The following is a 6,476-nucleotide window of genomic DNA, read 5'->3' as shown; positions in this document are numbered from 1 at the left end:
ACCAGTTTGGATAAACCTAAGTCAGGACAAACGGGTTCAGTCTAATTGGATCTGGGTTCCTAGTTTGGATCCAGTTTGATCTGGACTTGTTCTAGATCCAGACTAACTGTTTTGGATTTGATTGGATGAGTGCCGGATATATATATCAGAACTTAGTCTAGATCAGACTGTTCTAGATCCAATCAGACAGTTTTGGATCCAGTCAGAGTGTATGGATCAATTCAGTCAGACTATTCTGGATCCAGTTAGATTATCCTAGATCTAGATAGACTATTCTAGATCTAGTCAGATTATTCTGGATCCAGATGAGTAATGGATCTGGATCCAATCAGATAGGGTTGGATCTAGATTACAAATAGATCTGTATCCAATTAGACAAGGTTAGATCCAGATCATAAATAGATTTGGATCCGGTTGTGAGATAGTCTCAAATTGTAAATAAATCTGAAATGACCAAAATACCCTTTTAGGTACCCGAGATCCATTTTGATAAAATAGACATAACTTTGCATCCCAAACTCTGAGTGAGGTTTGGTGCGTTGGACTTATATCAAAGAGAAGAATCTACTTATCTATTAATTTTGGTTAAATTAGTGATAAAAAAATTATGGTTTCATGAGTCAATTTGGTAGGGGTATTTTGATAATTTTGAAAGAAGTTTTGTCCATTAATACAAATATATTGGTGTAATGACCAAAGCATACTGCTAGAGCACCTTGAGACTTGATTGTAGTTAAAACACAATGTTCTCACTTGAGGTAAGGAATATTATAAGTAATTTTAGATGTGAATAAATATTTTTGCGTTGCATGTTATTATAATATTATGAATGAATAGGGGTATCAAGATAACTTTTAAGTGAGATCATGACATGCATAAAATGTTCATGCTTGACATTTTGAGTTGAATTCATATACATGTTATTGTGATATGCATGTTAGTTTTGATTTGTCATGCATGTTAGAAAGAAATTAGATTTGTAAACGCTTGTCTATGTGGTTATTAATATCATGTATTATGATGATGTTATGTTTAGATTGGAGTCTCATTTATTCTATTCAAGTTGTATGAATAAATATTTTTAAGATCATCCTACAGGACCCCTTAAATCCCGAAAGTGGCGATCCATGGCAAGGGCTACTTGGTTCGCGATCAGAGTGCAACCACCACGAAGGGTGGGCCGTCAATGATTTAACGATGTAGAGAAACTACATTGTTGCATGCTTAGTGAGAGATAGTGTGAGTCCTAATGTCATCATGAGATTAAAGAGTGAGATCTGTCATGATCAGTTTAAGATATCACTCGTGAGAGAATGAGTGAATTACGAGTTTGAGAATGTGGTTCAATGTGTTGAACTTAGATATGACTTAGGGTTACACTCATACAGGGTTTGAGACTCTAAAGAACCATGGATGGTTGATAATCATCATGGTTAGGATGCAACATGAATCATACCGAAATTGAGAGTTTGACCTCCCGACTAGCTACCGGTGGGGTCTCCGTAGGGGTTCACTGCATTACCTGATGGTTTGGGGATCACTGAGAGTGTATCATTCATTGTCTGGTCAACATGTAGAATTGAGGTATTTTATGGGGTTACCATGCCTATAGACGGCTAGGATCGGTATACCTGACCTAGTGATAGTTGTTTTGAGAAAGCATCAAGAAAGTTAATTGAGATAATTAAAATATACCAACTTGTGCGGTATGGCGAAAACTAAACTAAGACTAGGGTTTTAGAGCCCACTATAGTTGTAAGTTTAAGTGTTTATTTGCTTATAATTATTTTTTATTTGGTTGTAGGCTCATCCTGTAGGTTGCAGGCACACTTGCACAAATAGAACTTGATTAGCTTCTTCTTTGGCATAGCATTTGTTAGTTTTTAATTTCATGTCATTGAACAATACGGTAAATACGGTATCTGTTATTTGTTTTTGTTATAAATGATAACATTGTAAGAAAAAGTGATTTATTGAAATAAGAATAAAAAAAAATTGTCACATTTTCTCTCTTGAAAAGTAATACCAACTAAACCCAGACTCCCAAAATCCCAAATCGACGTCTAAAATTTCTAATAGTCTCAACTCGTGTAATGCATGTTCCTCTGATCGGTACAGAGTAACAGACGGGTTTCAGTACAGAAGCTTTGCTTTTAATTTTTACACAAACGTATAATTGGTTTTGTCAAATTGTTGTGTCTCATCCATAAGTTCAATCGTCCCATTATACATTCAAAGCTATATATGATATCTGCTTTGGGTACAGGCCATATGGTACTACCATGGACCACACCATATGCTGCTTTGGATATAGGGCTCTGTTTTGGGAGCAGAGCTAAAAGCAAAAAAAAAAAAAATGTGTCACAACATTGCAAAGGAATGGCACCATCAGAGTCAGAGTGCACTCAGAAGCACTCACTGGTCACTAATACTGGCGTGGGTCTTTGATGGGTTTCACCCAATGCTGGTCGCCGTACCCCGCGTTCCGGGACGCGTTTATGTCCCTCTGAAGCCCCATCTTCCGTCCCTCAGACAGCAAGCAAAACGATTGCAGGCTCTTGGGTATGAGGAGGTCGTGCATCTTCCACCACCTCCAATGGGCGACGTCATTCGCGAAGATCCTCTGATCCTCTACGTTCCAGTTGCAGTCGTAGTCCCTGTAGCACAACCACGGCTTTAACCCCAAGTAGTGCAGCCCGTACAGCTCCGGTGGCTCTGATCCCATGATGATGGTATTGTTAACCACTCGTTTGGGGGAGGCGAAGATCTTGAGCATGTTCACCCTCCTAGGCAGCCGGTGCCACCAGGTGAAGGCCTCGTTCAGGAAGCCCTGGTCGCCGCCATTGTAAGACCTGAGCACAGGTATCTGATCTATCAGGAACCTGAAGGTGCATTCCGAGGGCTCCATCAGCATGAACCCGGAGTTGAAGATGCTGCCGGAGTTCGCGGCAGCCGAGAGCTGGGGGAAGCCGAAGAATCGATCCAGGTTCTTGAGGACGATGAGGTCGGCGTCCAAGTAGATGATCTTTCGGTATGCGGTGAGCTGCCAGAGGCGGAGCTTGGTGTAGTTCCACTCGTTGTAAGAGTCTTTCTTGGCCTTGGGGTTCCTTATTCTCTCGATCTCGTGGATTTTCCAGCCGGCCTCGACGAGCGCTAGCCGCCGCCTCTGGTAGTTCTCATCCTTGTTGGTGTTGGTGTGGAGGAGGAGGACGAGGTCCCTTGTGGTGCCTGTGTGGAGTATGCTCCGAGCCAGGGCGATCGCACCGCAGACATACGAGTCGGATGAATGGATGACTGTGGCGTAGGCTTCACGAGCAGGGGACGGATGAGTGCTCTTCTCTTCCTTCTCCTCCCTTTCTTTGTGCAAGCGCTTCAGGGTTGAGAAGTCATAGTCTATAATCTCTCTGTCTTGAATAAAGAAAGCAAAAACGTTTGGGAGGTTTAATTAGGCATGGCCAACATAATTCCAATGTACTACCAAAAGGCAAGATATAATCACGACACGGAGGATATCAGCAATTTCAAAAATCACAACTAACTTTAAACTCTTCAGTCCTCACTCTTCACCAAAATTGTCTGATGGGACCAGCAGCACATCCTGTAGAGCTAAGTTGGACATGGAACAAAAGTTACCAAACGGTTCTCAGCAGTCGGTACAACGTGGGTCTGATGTAAAACTCCTTGCATGCCTGCTAGGATTCATGTGGGGGGGGGGCAAACAGGGGTGTAGCAAAAAAAAAAATTTATTTGTGTGATAGTTGGGGGTTCGGGGGCAGTGCCCCCGAAAATTTTTTTTTTTGAGATAAAATAAAAAATGGCTACAATTATTAATAAAAATCTATTTCATATGGACAAATCAAACTATTTGCTGCAGTCAGAGATGAGCTAAAAAATGGATAAAAATCTATTTCATATAGAATCAGGGCAGGGCTAGGATTGGGCTTTTAAAAAAAAAAAAAAATTTAACTGTTTGGGGAGGCAGGACTAGGCTACAGCCCAGTCCTGCCCCCCCCTAGCTACGCCCCTCATGCCTTATTCAATGAGCCTTACCTTATCACCCTTTTCTGCAGATCCAATGTCAGATGAGAGCAGTCATGGTCATATTGTGTATAACTGATCATTGGTTATATTCAATCCCCACCACCACACATCTTACTTCAGAAACCATGAGATATGTGTGAGGCTACCATTCACACCTCCATCAAGTGAGATGTGCGGTGGTGATCGATGGAGTATAAAATCATATACAATATGACGGCAACTGCTACCAAACCGAGGTGGTTGGATCACATTGGGACCAGAAACTCTTATACCATATGTTTTGATTCAGATTTAGATCGGTAACAAGACCTATTCATGGAACGTCAGGTCCAGTATCATGTCATCCAAAATCTGACCCATTTGCAATTGAGAGAGAGAGAGAGAGAGAGAGAGAGCAGGGACCTGGTGCAATGTAATTGTACAAAAATAATGCCACTCCCCATGACATGCCAAACACGTTCAATTCAGACTGCGTGCCCCAACGAAAGTTGATGGTTCTTGGCATGTTACATGTGGAGCCCGACCAGTCCCATCATCTGACATACGATGTCATCCATCCTCCATTCAATCCCAACTGTCCAAACAATTGTTAGGTTTAAACCACATTTTCACCTAAACGTGAACTGATCCTAGCCATCCATACGCCTCAATTGAACAGATGGAATCGACATAGGATCCTTTGTATATGTCAGAGACAGATCCTTTTTCCAACAAGTGATGTCGTACCAAGGAATGTATGGTTTTTACTTTTTACAATTACATTGCACCTGATCCCTATCCCAGTGGATTTATATGGTTTACCATGTCCATGCTGCTTCAACAAAGGTAACATCATTCTGCATGACCCGATCGGGAAGAAGAACATTTCTTTAAGCCTCTTCGGATCCGGCTGGAACATCCATGCATCACCCTGCCGTTTCACCAGATCCTCACACCTGAAGAGCTCCACCATCGGCCGGCACGAGCTCAACAATACCACCATCACTCCATTGAGGCTCCTAGCGGCCACCTTGGCCGCGACCAGGTGCACTTGCAGCCTGAACACGTCTCTATTCCATCCCTCCGACGGATACTCGCATGGCAGCCTCGCCACCACCATCTCCAACATTTCGCCATCGACCTCCTCAAGTTCCGGCAAGGGTATCTCAGGACACTCAGGCGTGCTCTCCACCTCCTCTTCGTCTACCCATTCTGGGAAGAGGTGTTTCCATCTAATGCTAGCCGCAACTCTAGCGAACCTGATCTCTATCGCTTGCCCCACTTCACGCCACTTCCTCACTTCCTTATCTTCCATGTTCACCAAAGCAATCTTTCTCTTCTTCTTCGTCGTTGTCGTCCTTGATTGTGGTGCAGTGCTGTTTCTAATTGTATCCAACAATGACGGCGTCCTCATGCAGTCATGGATGATGAGATGCCGTCCAGTTTCTTCTTTAGAGACGTAAGCATACTTGAGCAGCAGCAAAGTAACGCACACAAGGAGAAGGATTGGTGCCACTGACATCAACTTGACCTGCATCAGAAAAGAAGCCATATTCGAACAAATCAAGGAAAATACGATCAACAAATACACATGTAGGTCATATGCAGAAAGCGCCTGTTGGTCCTAAGACTCCATTACAGAGAAGAGCATTAGCTCAAGAAGATGGTAAGTTGGCTGAAGTTCAAACTAAGAAATAAGATGAACCACAGTTAATTCACCATTATATATTTTACTTTTATAGAGAAGCCAGTTATTTGCTCAGGCCTAATTATAAACAGTACCAGTTGTTACCGTTTTTGTGTCCGCATGCGTTACAATTCTGGAGTTTTCTGTTGCATTAGGCTCGGTTTGGGATTTGAGAAGAGGTACTTGGAAATGAAACGCCAAATCTTGAAATTAACAAATCCAGAGTTTGGAAACCTAGGGAGTTGACAAATCCATCAGCATTTTGAAAACCCTTTTTCAGGATTTTGCCTGGAGTTGGCAGCTCCATGCCAACTACCAGCTCCCAAACATTTGCTGAGGTCCCATAGAGTGAGCCACTTTCAACATCCTCAGAAACTTTTTCCTTCATCCCCTTCTTTTTTCTTCTGCTTGTATCTCTCGGGGGTGGAGATGAAGGTCAGATCTTATGTGCTCTATCATTATGGTTCTGCTTCTTGGTACTCTGTTGCCTTGTTCAGCTCATCCTTGTGATGTCTCTATGCTCAACCTGTGCTTAGGTGCATACCAATGCTTCCGATATACCCCACCCCCCACCCTTTATCCCTGACATGCTATGGTAGTGAGGCATGGGGGTAGGAGCAGGCCGTTGAAGGGGAGAAACTGCAACATCTGGATCAGACCTATCTAGTCGGCAATTCATCCAGCAGCAGTCGACAAAGAAGCTCCAACAAGAATCAAGCATGGAGCAATTCTTAAATAGCACGGGCTCCCAGTGCGCTTCTTAATAAGC

General features: G+C 42.9%; 1 pseudogene; it reads right to left on the bottom strand.

Annotated features, from left to right (window-relative positions):
• Nucleotides 1–2,425: 2,425 nt before the first annotated feature.
• LOC149815730 (UDP-glucuronate:xylan alpha-glucuronosyltransferase 2 pseudogene) lies at nucleotides 2,426–6,095 on the bottom strand (annotated as a pseudogene).
• Between the last annotated feature and the right edge of the window lie 381 nt (nucleotides 6,096–6,476).

Source organism: Nuphar pumila, chromosome 15, assembly GCF_984573655.1.
Source record: "Nuphar pumila chromosome 15, dmNupPumi1.hap1.1, whole genome shotgun sequence".
In the NCBI taxonomy this organism is placed as follows: domain Eukaryota; kingdom Viridiplantae; phylum Streptophyta; class Magnoliopsida; order Nymphaeales; family Nymphaeaceae; genus Nuphar; species Nuphar pumila.
The sequence above is the reverse complement of the archived record's forward strand: the minus strand, read 5'-3'. Positions and strand labels throughout refer to the sequence as shown.